The 12517-nt window shown below is 39.5% G+C and overlaps 1 protein-coding gene across 1 annotated transcript in view; it reads left to right on the top strand.

Moving 5' to 3' along the window:
• Positions 1 to 12517, top strand: part of CNTN1 (contactin 1) — a 243307-nt gene that overhangs the window by 102380 nt on the left and 128410 nt on the right. The gene's annotated exons all lie outside the window — the stretch shown is intronic.

The raw sequence follows: 12517 nt of genomic DNA, 5'->3' as shown, positions 1-12517 counted from the left end.
CTGTGCACTGTTGGAGATTTTACATACAAAGACAACTGTTTTTAATAATGTAATTTGCTGGAAATAAAAATAAAAAAGAGAGATTTAAAAGGCATCTATATACTTTTCATTTGAACATTTGGCCACTTAGGATATATTGAAGAAATTTGTCTAACCAATGTAGATATATAGTACAGATACCACCTTTAAATTAGGTTAAATTGCATTATTCTTGCTTATTAAGTGATTTAACACAATAAATACATTCATATATAATTAACGTTTTTTGCATTTGTAAATTTTTACATTTTGGGGCACACTGTATTTTGGAAAATACAGTACAAATACTTTAGTTTCTCTGGTCAGTAACTTGAAGATGTACTCAGTTTCAAAGAGACATCTTGTCACAGATAAATAGCTAGTAGAGTAAAGCTGAGAGCTATTTGCTGTGTGACTCTGAAGGAGCAAGGTGTTGCCAGTAAGTATGACAGGCAGTAATACTTGTGCTACCATTCCTTGGGTCAATGCCTTTTTATTTTGAGTTTCCATTGTTATTTTACATTTACATTTAATTACACCTGGTGGTCCAGTTTGGATCCTTGAGTCCTTGTGCCACAGAAGCACATATGGACCCCTGCTTCAGTGAACAGTGTATGTTTGGTTGTTAATTATCTAATAATCAGCTGGAAAAATGCTGTACCAGAGATGAGCTGTTGTTACTATTGCTCGACTGAGAACATGGCAAGCAATCATCAGGCTGAAGTGGCATTTTTGAACCCACTGCTCTGTGTGGGAGTGCTCGCTGTGTTGCACAGCCCCCAGGTGAAGCGATGCCCTGCCACCTCGGTGGGCTGCATCCCGCCTGCTCTTGCCCAGGGCTAGGTCTTTCCATCGCCCTTCCTTGGCTGTGTCTTGGGGATAAGGAATATATTCCACTGGTGAGGAGAGGCAGTGCTGGTGTCTGGGATCCCGAAGGCCTGCTGGGTGCTGAGTCACAGAGAGGTTTGGGAGTTGCTTGCTGGCCCTCTGGCTGTAGCAACATCAGCTCTGATGAGATGAAGTCTAGGGAAGAAAAATACAGATACAGGGAAGAGGAGCATCCAGAGGGAAGGAAGACAGGCATTACAAATCCTCTCTGGCAAACACTGCATCTTGTGGTTAGTGCAGACATGCTTCTGGGCATGCAAACTCCAGGGTGGGAACCCTGAGGGGGAGGTGACAGTGACATCAGTGAAGAGTTCACACAGTAGTAGCAAGAAGGATCTATACGCTAGCTGGCCACTTGCAAATGTGCTAGTCAATCTTCATTTGCCCTGGAGGATTTATTACATTTTCTCTGCTTCTGCCATGAGGTATCACCTGAGATGTCTGCAAATTCAGCAGACTTTCAACCACAAATATTGAAAAGAATAAATAACAGGAGAAGAAAAAAACTTTCCTAAACTCCTCTCTTCTGGTTAATTAAGTATTATATCACTTTGTGTATCACAGAAACTAAGTAAAATAATGGTAACTTATTTCTATGAGAGGGAAGGGCACATTTATACAGTTAAGGGTTACACATTCAAGTATTGAATTTCAAGCATATGTGGTTTATTGAAATATGGCTCAGCTGTTTCAGTGCTTTATTACTGTTTCTAGATGTGTCATACTTAGGTCTCGGGCTATCATAAATAAAAAGCATCACAGCTACACTCACAGTAACATAGATGAATGTTAATCTTATATCAACATCCCCTTTTTTCCCTCTATTGATACCAAGGTACTTAAATTATCTGTGTTTAATGAGGAAACAGATATACTAATAAATGGTGAGAAAGTGGAAATACTAATTTTCTCTAAGAAATAATGGCTTGTATTTTCTAAGGCATTTGAGAGAGGTATTCAGAATCTATTGAAATTCACCAGAGACTATGATCTTTAGTCTCTTTGGCTGAGATTTTCAGAGGAGCATACATAAATATGTTAGTCGCAACAGAAAAAGCAGCTTGAATAAAAAGCATGAAAAACAAAGGCAGCCCAGCAACTATTTGCTGTTAATATAGGTAATTAGAGGAAGAGCAGAATTTGTTGTTGTTCTTCTTCTCCCCAATCTCCTCAGATAACTGGGTAATTATATAATTTAAAATACTAAGATTTAATCCAGGTTACTACACAGCAAAAAGGGATAAGAAGGGATCTTATTCGTAAGGGATATTGTTGGAAAAAAAGCAGCTTAATATGGACAGAAGTCTCCATTAACAATCTGTTAGCAAATTCTTTGCTGTTCTCTTTATAATGTCCAAGATTCAATTACAGTACTTGGTTTTCTCAAATTGTGACTTTGCAAATTTTAACCAACTTATATTTCATTATGGAAAATTGCCTTGTAATAAATACATTCACAATCAGAGAATTGATGCCAACTGCCGGATCTGATTGATTTTGTTCTTGCTTTGGGCTGCAGAGCAGATCCATTCATTACAGTTAATAACTGAAGAGGTGACTACTTAGGAAAGTTAGAAGCTTCAAGAGCTGATGCTTAGGCATCATATGAACTCAAATGAACACAAATCAGTTCTCACTCCCTGTGGCAGTAAAGTGGCATCATTGTGAAAAAATATTCAAGAACCTGAAACACCAATTTAGAACTAGTTGTATGCAGGCACAACTCTGTGGACACCACAAACAAATGCAGAAATGGTAGAAAAATAAAAACTTAAGTATATTGGTTATGAGTATAATGCGTCATAAGTTCAAACAATTAATTCTTCTCCTTTTTTTGCCCTGAAGTGGTTCAGGGGAAAATAAAAGAAAAAAGAAAAAAAGAAAAAAGAAAAAAAAGTCTTAGAAAGCCAGCTGGGGATTTATTTGAGCCCTGAGATGAAAAAAGGCATTTATTTGTGCAAGTTAACATCAGAAATTCTCTTGCTTTTCATGTAAAAAAAAAAAAAGGAAAACTCCGAAAATATGAAGGCAGGCAAGAAAAGAAATTAGCAGCTATAGTGTTGGCAATAGTAGCCACTGTGAAGATACTGAGCTGTGTTTAACTCATAAGCAGTTCAGATGCAGCTCCTATGCATGTCTTATAGCCTCTAGGGACAATATGGTTGCTGCATTGTCTGAAATGTTATTTGTGGGAGGTAACAACCAACATCTTGCACTGAGGCTGCCATTGCCAGTTTATACTCAACTCCGTGAATGCCAGTGCAGGGAAGCAGAGGAGTTTACATTTCTGTGCTGTGACTTCTGTTCATATTGAACTTCGTTTTGAATTGTCAAATTCATGTGAGATGTAATAATCATACAAAATATGGTTATGTGGGTTGCCTGGTGAAATAACTATTTATTTATATTTATATAAATGTGATTCTTTGTAATCAAGTATCTGATCAGCAGCTTTAAATCCCAAGCAATACCATCAGTAAACTCCCGTACACCTCATTTGTGATCTTAAATCATTATGAAAAGGTGGCAGTACTGTGACTAAAGGGCCTTAAATTTATCCAGATATTGCCTGACATAAATGCTCCTTACAAGAGCTTCAAACCCTATCTCAACCTAATCATCCAGATAGTCCAACCAGTCCCTGGTTAGATGTGAGGCAGTCGAGGGTTCCTCTTCATCCCAAATCCTCTTCCTCCTGCATCACACTGAAAGTCACTGCAGAAACAAGGTCAGTGGAAGTTTCTACTGGTTTCATTCCCACTAAATTATGTGTTAATGTTGTAGAAAGGACTCTGACTCTAAGAAACAGGTTTTCTAAAACAAGTAAAAATACTACTGATACTTCTGTCCCATTTGGCAGAGGAAAGCAGTCTGCCATTTGCCAGCTGACAGCCCTTGGCTGTTTCCCACCTGAGACATCTCCCGAGGGCCGTCTCTGAAGTTTTTCCATCAAAGAGGGAACAGCATGCTCTGCCCCAGGAGAAGGACAAAGATGTTTCTGACAGCTCTGCACTCATTCCCTACAGCTGTGAAATCCCGCTCATCCCCCTCCAAGAACACTTTCAAAAGGGCCCAGACCTAGAAACTCAAATAAAGAGAATGCTTAGGAAGAGACCAGTTCTGACTCTACCATGAAAGGCTATGTACTTTGGTCTCTAAAAACAGTTGAAGCTTCCTCATGGAGTGTAAGATACAAGTTGGCATGGGCTGGAATTTGTAAGCACTTTGTGGTGATGGTCTCTAACATATAAGCTCATAATTTTGCTGGTCTAATAAGTTAAAGAGATTCCATTTATTCAGATGTCAGTGTTTTCCTATATAGAAGTATGGTCTATGCTTTCCCACAGTGGCTGCTGAGATATAAAAATGATCATCATTACTGTAGCCAGATATGTACACTTATCAGTGCAGTTCTTAATTTCTATCAGCTAATCCAATCAAACTCTGTATTTAATTTCTAACATTATTTTCTGGTATGAAACCTTGTGACACAAAAAGGTCAAACTGATGGCATTGATCTGACATCAGGACCACTAGTGAGACTTTTGGATTTTGCTGGGCTTCTCCATATGGAAATAAACAGCCAGCCTGAGGACAATTTCATCCTGTATCAGGGTGCAAGGGGAACAGCCTTGTATCTAATGAGTAAGATTATAGTTCCCATCCCCTTCGAAGAAGTATTCAAGATGGGAGGTGGGTTGCTGGCTGAAGAGGGATGAACATTGTGGTCAGGTCAGATTCCAGCACCCAGAGGAGAAGCCTATGTTTGAACTCCCCATCCTGCAAGGTTTGCAAATTTCTATTCCATTATCTTAATGCAGTCTATCTGCTTCAAACAGTAAACCTACACAAACAGATTTTGCTGTCTACAGCTGTTTTATTTTCTGCCACACTGACCATTTAGCATGCCCCTTGTGCACAGGTGCTGTAAGAGGTAAAGAATACCTGTACCAGATCCACACTTAAAGACGCTAGACCGGTTTTCAAAGTAGGGAACGAGATGTAGTTCAAAAAGCTCAGCTGAAAAATTCTAAATAGTTTCACTGACCTACATTAATCAATGAATTTATAGCTTCCAGCTCAAAAGGCAGGTGAATAATTATCTTTATAAAGTAATCTTTAGTGTGCCAGACCCTTTGTTAGTAAAAATCCTACCAGTATAAGTCCTAAGACACTGGCTTCACTTACCAGTTTCTCCTAAGAGATTTAAGATCTTGTTTCCAAAATTCTGAAATATTACTATACTGTGAATAATGTGATCAGCAAACGGAATTAAGGAGTTCCAGTTCTCTTGCTGCTTAGCTAAGTTTTTGGCACTATCAATGAGTGATGTTTAACAGAACTAACCTCCATCGTCCCTTCACTGTTACTTACAGGGAAATGCTAACAGAAGGAAAACATGGCTATTCTTAGTTACTGCTGAAAAACTGGAGCTCAGAGAACAGATTTGTTGAGTTAGCAGGTATTAGAGACACACATACTGGCATATTTTTCTGTTACAAGCACTGACACAGTATTCAAAGGTTACTTGCTTGAAATTATTCCATGCAATTACCAGTTTTTGACTGTCTGAAGATGTATTCAATCAGTCATAAGAAATCTGATAATTCTCAGTGATCTCTTCTCCACCACAGTAGGAAATGGAAAAATAAATAAATGCCTATTAACAGTGTAAAACACAGTGAGTTACAGGAAAATACACTTTTTACCATGTCATTAATAACTTTGAAGCATGTTCCTGTTAGCAAAGATACACAGCAAAGTATTTATTTATTGCTAATCTACTATGTAGACACTTTTGGAACAATTCCAACTGCATGATCATTTAAGATTTATTAATTCCTTTTCTTAATTCCTTTTATTAATATGCATTAATTCTGTTTTTTTTCTTTTCAGTAACAAATTAAAAGCAATATAGACCACAGGAACAAATTTTTCCTTTTATATTACTAAATGTGATGGAAATGTAGGACTGTATTAGTCATAGCTGTGTTTGTAGACTTAACTTCTGTACTTTCTTTCATTTCTGGTTTCATACTTGGCTTGAAGCAGTTGTATAGGTCCACTATTGTTCCAGAACAAAATAATACTTTTGCTAATTGTGTTTAAATCTTTTGTCTATTACCAGAAATGAGCACAGAAATGGAAGCAGGAATGCTCTACTATTTACCTCTCAGAACACCAAACCTAGTTTTTCTTTTCTTTCCTCACTGTTCCTGGTTTGAGGCCTGCAGCTAGTGTTAGATAAATACTTATTAGTTACTACTCATCTTTGTGGCTAAATACGTGCATTGCCAGAGCACCTCGGAACAAGTTGTTTGTGCATGTAAGAAGTGTGTGAACTCCTGTTTTTTCCCCCATTTTACATCACCTTCACTAGCTAAGCACTCAGTGCTTTCCAGCGGGGCATGCACGGGTAGATGCCTTTTCACCTGCTGAGGGAGCCTGCCGTGGGCATGGAAATATGCTCCAGCAGAGCTAAGTCACAAAAGAAAAAGCTGTACATCAGTTCTTGCTGAGTTTCTCCTTTCTTCCCCCTTCTCCTCTCTTGAGTTCTAGTCCTAGAGCCAGCTTGCTCTTCTCTGCTCCCCCATTTCAGAGGTCATGTAGTGGAAACAAACCTCAGCTCCCAAAGCTCCTCAAGAGTCAGTGCTGGGGCTGTGGCACTTCATCCCCACTTTCTTCAAAAATTTCAACCGTTGAGCTTTAGTACCTCATCCTCTCCTTAGGCAGCTTGAACATACTGGGTAAGATTGTTATCTCCTTCTCTCCTTCCTGCCTGCAGAGCTTCTCTGAAACCTACTGATAGCTTTCCCAATGGATAAGTTAGACTTAGCTAATTAATAATTTGACACCAATGATGTATGACACTCTCCTGTGTATTTTGTCTTCAAATTTTAGTGGCAAGCAGCATGGAAAATTCCATAAAGAGAAATTTATCATTCGGTTTATTTTTGGCTTCCCAAGGGTTTCACTTGTACTATATGAAATTGTAGTTTATTGGTTAATTTACTAAATACAAGTAGGAGAACTGTTTCCCAGTCTGTTGGGAAGGAGCTGACAGAATACTGTTGCGTATCATTGTCAATAAAGACTGGACCACAGCACTTCAGAGCCAGCTCTTCTAAAATGTGTGTCTTCAACCTGATGGCAATGGCACAAGTGGCTGCAAATCATAACACAGCTTAAAAATGGAGACTGGTTAATTTATGAGAAAGTCCATATAAATAAAGTTTTTCTATGTAGGCTTACATGTCCTCTCATGATCCTAGGAAAGCAACAAAATTAAACAATAAGCTTCTGCGCTGGCACTACTCTAAGACTAGACATTTCTGCCTGCCAAGAGTAGACTATTTTCCTTCCATGTCTCAGATTTATCCTAGTTCTGTCAGCTGTACCCACAGATGTGGGGAAGGAAATACATCAAAACCAGAAGCTGACTGCTGAATGCAAGGCTCTGAATTCAGCCTTTTCCAGCTGTACTTTAGTTAGGGCCTCTGTATTTGCTTGATTCCTTAACTTGCTCTAACACTGATAGCAGCAGAGCATGTGTATATGTACATTTTACAAAAACAAACATAATTGTAGTGGACTTTTGGTGTACTTGAGTAGATGCATTGTCTGGGGGACTAAATTTCTGGCTTTTGTGCACTTTAGCACTTTGGTCCTGAATTTTACCCATATAGAGCAAATCTTTCTCCTTTTGCTTTTAGAATTTTTTTGTGTCCATCTCCTTCCTTAATAGCAAGCACCAATAAGAAGTGTGTGCTTGATTAATAGTGTATAATTTTCTGTATTCCAGTTGTCTTTATTTAGTCTGATTAGTTCTTTAGTATTGCTAAGAAGAGACAGCCTGATGTGACATTACAAGGAATAAAAACAGGAAGAATTTATTTATTTATTAAGTGTAATATGTAACACTTGAAAACATATGAAATAGCATAGATGCAAAACTAGTGTCTTTAGCCTTGGAAAGAGATGTCTGAGTGGAGTGAGGGGAGCTCTATAGTATTACAGAGGGTGTGCAGAAGGTGAATAGGAATCACTGTTTCTTACAATTCTTTCATTCAAATCTCCCATGTTCTGTAGTGAGAAGAGGTTCAGAGTAAAGAAAATTTTATATTTTTCATGTAAGGAACTGCTGGTGTTATTGCTACAGGATGTATAGATGCAAAATGAGAGAAGTGTTGAGATAAATTTGCAGAGGAGCAATCCATCAAAGGCTATTGGGCAGAAAGGCGCTAGCGAGAAGTCTCCAAATCCCGAAGTTCTGGAAGAAGGGGGTGTTCTGGGGAAGTAGCAGGGTTACAGCATTCCTGGCCGGATTCTGTGAAGCATTGACAGGACAGGACTGCCAGGTCAGATGCATCATAGTCTTAATCTGCATGGTGGTTCTGGGATTTTAAGATGAGGGTTGTGCCAGCGATGTGGCTGCCAGCCGAACAAGATGCCATGTGTGGTGCTGTGGAGGCTCTGGGCAGCATAGCTGTCCATATGCAGGTGATCACAGGCTGCTGGGATGCTGCCAGACCCCTCAGGACTTTCTGGGTTAAACCAGGAGCCAAGAATTCAGCCCAAAATCAGGAAGCTACTATCCCTGGCATCAGTGATAGTTTCTTCAGAGGATTTGTATATTCTATCACTTATTAGTAGAATTACAGTGCAGGTTCATCTTCAGCATTTTGGGGTTTGCCTTTTGGGGTTTTTTTAATTATTTTTCTTTAAATGCTCAGTTTGCTATAGTCTTATAGAATAAGGAATGAAAAATTCTTTTAGACATTGTATGTTCTGTAAAATGAATGGACATGTGTTCACATATGGGTTCAGATGAAGTAAACCAGTACAAATTGGAACAGACACACATACATTTGTGCATGGAGGTATAATGCTTACATATACTACAGGAGCTATAATGAAGCCATGTCAATCATCACATACTAAGGTGATGAAAACACCTTTCTCCCTTTCCCCCCTCCCTCCCCAGCATCTGCTCCTCTGAATCTCCATTTGGGACACATTTAAAATAATAAAGACAACATTAATTTTCACCCAAAATGCAATCAGTAATGAACTAACACATTAAAGAAGGAGATTCCAGGCAGTTTAATACCATCTGGCATAAAAAATATAGATGCTCTTTACCTGTTATTTATGTTAGGAAGGTCTGCCTGGGCTACAGCAAACAGAAGTCCACTGATGGCCTGACAACCATTCAGGCCCTAATGGTTTTTGTTAGTGGGCTTTTGTTGAGAAGATAAAGATCCATAATTTTCTAGAGGATGGTAAAGAATCTTTTCCAATGACTGGGTTCCAGGTAAACATTTAGTATTATTTATTGGGTTACTTTGTTGTCATTTTTCCTACAGAGCATCCATACCTTTATAAGAGGCCCAGGACTGGCCCATGACACAGAGTGATTTAGGTGAAAATAGATGTGGTGCAAAGTTGCTGGGTGACATAAAGCAAGGCCATAAGGAAGGCCATACTGGACCAGACCTAATCCAGCATCCTGCCTTGAACTGTTGCTAACAACAAGTGTTTCTTCTGCTCCACTTTCCCAGCTTCCAGCCTTCAGCTGGAGGCAGTGTTGGTTGTTTAATAGCCACTGATCAACCTGTCCACCAGCAATTTGTTTAATCTCTTTTTGAACTGGTTTATCTCTTCAAATGCGTATAATAGTGTTTTCATGACAATCCTCTCTGCGCTTGTAAAATGCTCTTGTTTTCAGCCCAATGGGAGTTTAGACAATTGTGTCAAAAGTTCCTCAAATAGGGGAAGTGTGGAGATAAAATAATTTAAAAACAGAAAGATGTGCTTTCCTAGAGAAACTTCATTCTTTTAATTGCCACAGTGTGTCTTGGATGCTGAAATGTGCTTCCTCTTTGTTCCCCAGTGTGAAGATGAATGCTGTGTCTCAGTACATTTCAAGGTGATTCTTAAAAGAGTTTTTCTTTGCTATTGTATCTCTGCTGTGACTACAGAGGCTTTGCAGGTTACTGTTTTCCTGGGTTTAGTGCACATCTTGTCGTGAATTATGGACTTCCTTATATTGCTGATTTATAATACAGCTATTTATAATAGAGTTCAAAGCAAAAGAGAAATAAATGTGTATTGTTCAATTCTATACTTGCCATTTTTGTTTTCTTTTTTAGCGTGATAGAAGTATGCACAACTGAGGCCTATATAACTGTTGATAATTTGAACTAATTATTCATTTATTAAATTCTGGTAAACTGTGAAAGATAAAACAGGAATTAGGAAAAACAATGGAGATGACAGTAGCTTCCATCTGGAGTTCCCTTGTATTCTTAGCCTTATTTCTGTGCACATTCAAAACCTTTCACTTACATGAAATTAAATTTCTGCCAAAGCTTCTGATGTAGAAGGTACCTTGAGCAATTAATAGCAGTGGTGGTGAGCTACCGGCAAAACAAGATTGCAACAGGTAAAGTTGTAAGAGGTTATCAGTTGTGAAACTGATAGACCCATAGACCCATGGCCTGATGCTGTGAATCCAGTCACTGGATGTAGGTGCCATATAGCTCTGCAGTGTGATGGCTCTTTTTTGAGCGGGGCTTTATCATGGGGTGTAAATACAAGGAATTAGCTCTGCTGTTGGTTGCAATGAAGGACAAATCAGAAGAGCTAAACAGCTTGTTTTACCCAAGTTCATCATGTTTAATGTGGGTATAGCAATGCTTCCTTCTATCCATGTTTATTCAACTTGTGTATTTGGAACAAACATGCTTGGGAAACTTGATTATATTTTTGTTGTATCGATTACAGTAGCTTTTGAGCCTTCATTGGGAATCTTAAGACTTTCCTGTAGCTTAGATGATAACTGTGTCCTTGATTTTAATGACTTTCTGCAGCACTGGAATGTGTCAGTAGTTTTTCTGTGAATATTCTGTATATCTTTGTTAGTGTTTGTTGCTGTGTGGAGCTCAGCTGGCAACAGCTGCATATAAGGCACTCACTGTACCTAAATATTCAGAGACATCTCTGCAGTAATGTCTGTGCTGGAATTTACCTGATGGAGTGTATAAACCACAGACTAAGATGCAGTTGTTCATGGAACATGTACAAGGAATAAGTAAATAACTTATTAACTTATTTAAAATAACTGGTAGGTAACTAATAAGTGAAATAAAAGGGAAAGAGGTGATGTCCTTGGGGCAGCAAACTGAGATTGAGGGATTTTTAAGCTAATTGAAAGCTTGAAAGTGAAGGTTAAATTTCAGATTGTGGACAATTTACTGATTTGATCCAGTATCTGTCCTCTCAAAAATGAAGAGTGAGCAGATGGATTTGAAGGAAATTCTGAGTCACTTGATTTTAATCCAGTAGCCACAGGCCAGTTTTGCAGGTTACAAAATCAGTTAGATGTGCTGTGGGGTTACAGCTGGCAGACAGCTATGCCCAGTAGTGCTCTCCATCACTGGGATGAGGGACTCTGGGAAGGACACCAGGGTCTGGAATGGCCAGAGGATCTGAAAGGTGTCAGGATTAATGTCCTCTTCATTATTAAGCCATATAACAGGTGTAGGCATATCATGTTCTCTAGGCATATCAAGGATAAGAGGGTCTTTAGGAACAGTCAACATGGTTTTACCAAGGGGATTTCATGTTTAAACAACCTGATAGCCTTTTATGAGGACATAACCAGGTGGATAGATGATGGTAGAGCAATGGATGTGGTTTATCTTTATTTCAGTAAAGCATATGACACCATCTTCCACAGCATCCTTGCAGCTAAATGGAAGAACTGTGCTCTGCATGATTGTGTAGTGAGGTGGATTGTGAACTGGTTGAAGGAAAGAAGTCAGAGAGTCATGGTCAATGGGGCATAGTCTAGTTGGAGGCATGTATCTAGTGGAGTCCATCAGGGGTCGGTACTGGTACTAGTACTATTCAATATATTAATCATTGACCTGGATGGGGGACCAGAGTGCATTGTCAGCAAGTTTGCTGATGACACTAAGCTGGGAGTGGCTGACACACCAGAAGGCTGTGCTGCCATTCAGCAAGACCTAGACAGGCTGGTGAGCTGGGCAGGAAGAAATTTAATGAAATACAACAAGGCCAAGTGTAGAGTCTTGCATCTGGGAAAGAACAACCCAATGTACCAGTATAAATTGGGGACTAACCTGATGGAGAGCGGCGTAGGAGAAAGGGACCTGGGGATCCTGGTGGACAGGAGGATGACCATGAGCCAGCAATGTGCCCTTGTGGCCAAGAGGGCTGATGGCATCCTGGGGTGTATTAGAAGGAGTGTGGTTGGTAGGTTGAGAGTGATTCTCCTCGCCCTCTACTCTCCCCTGGCGATGCCACATCTGGAATATTGTGTCCAGTTCTGGGCTCCTCAGTTCAAGAAGGACAGGGAAATACTTGAAAGAGCCACAAAGATGATGAAGGGAGTGGAACATCTCCCTTATGAGGAAAGGCTGAGGCAGCTGGGTCTCTTTAGCTTGGAGAAGGGGCAACCTCATCATTGTTTATAAATATGTAAAGGACAAGTGTCAGGAGGATGGAGCCAGGCTCTTCTCAGTCCAGTGACAGGACGAGTGGCAACAGGTGCAAGCTGGAGCATAGGCGGTTCCACGTAAACATG

Source organism: Apus apus, chromosome 1 (assembly GCF_020740795.1).
Source record: "Apus apus isolate bApuApu2 chromosome 1, bApuApu2.pri.cur, whole genome shotgun sequence".
NCBI lineage: Eukaryota > Metazoa > Chordata > Aves > Apodiformes > Apodidae > Apus > Apus apus.
The sequence above is the reverse complement of the archived record's forward strand: the minus strand, read 5'-3'. Positions and strand labels throughout refer to the sequence as shown.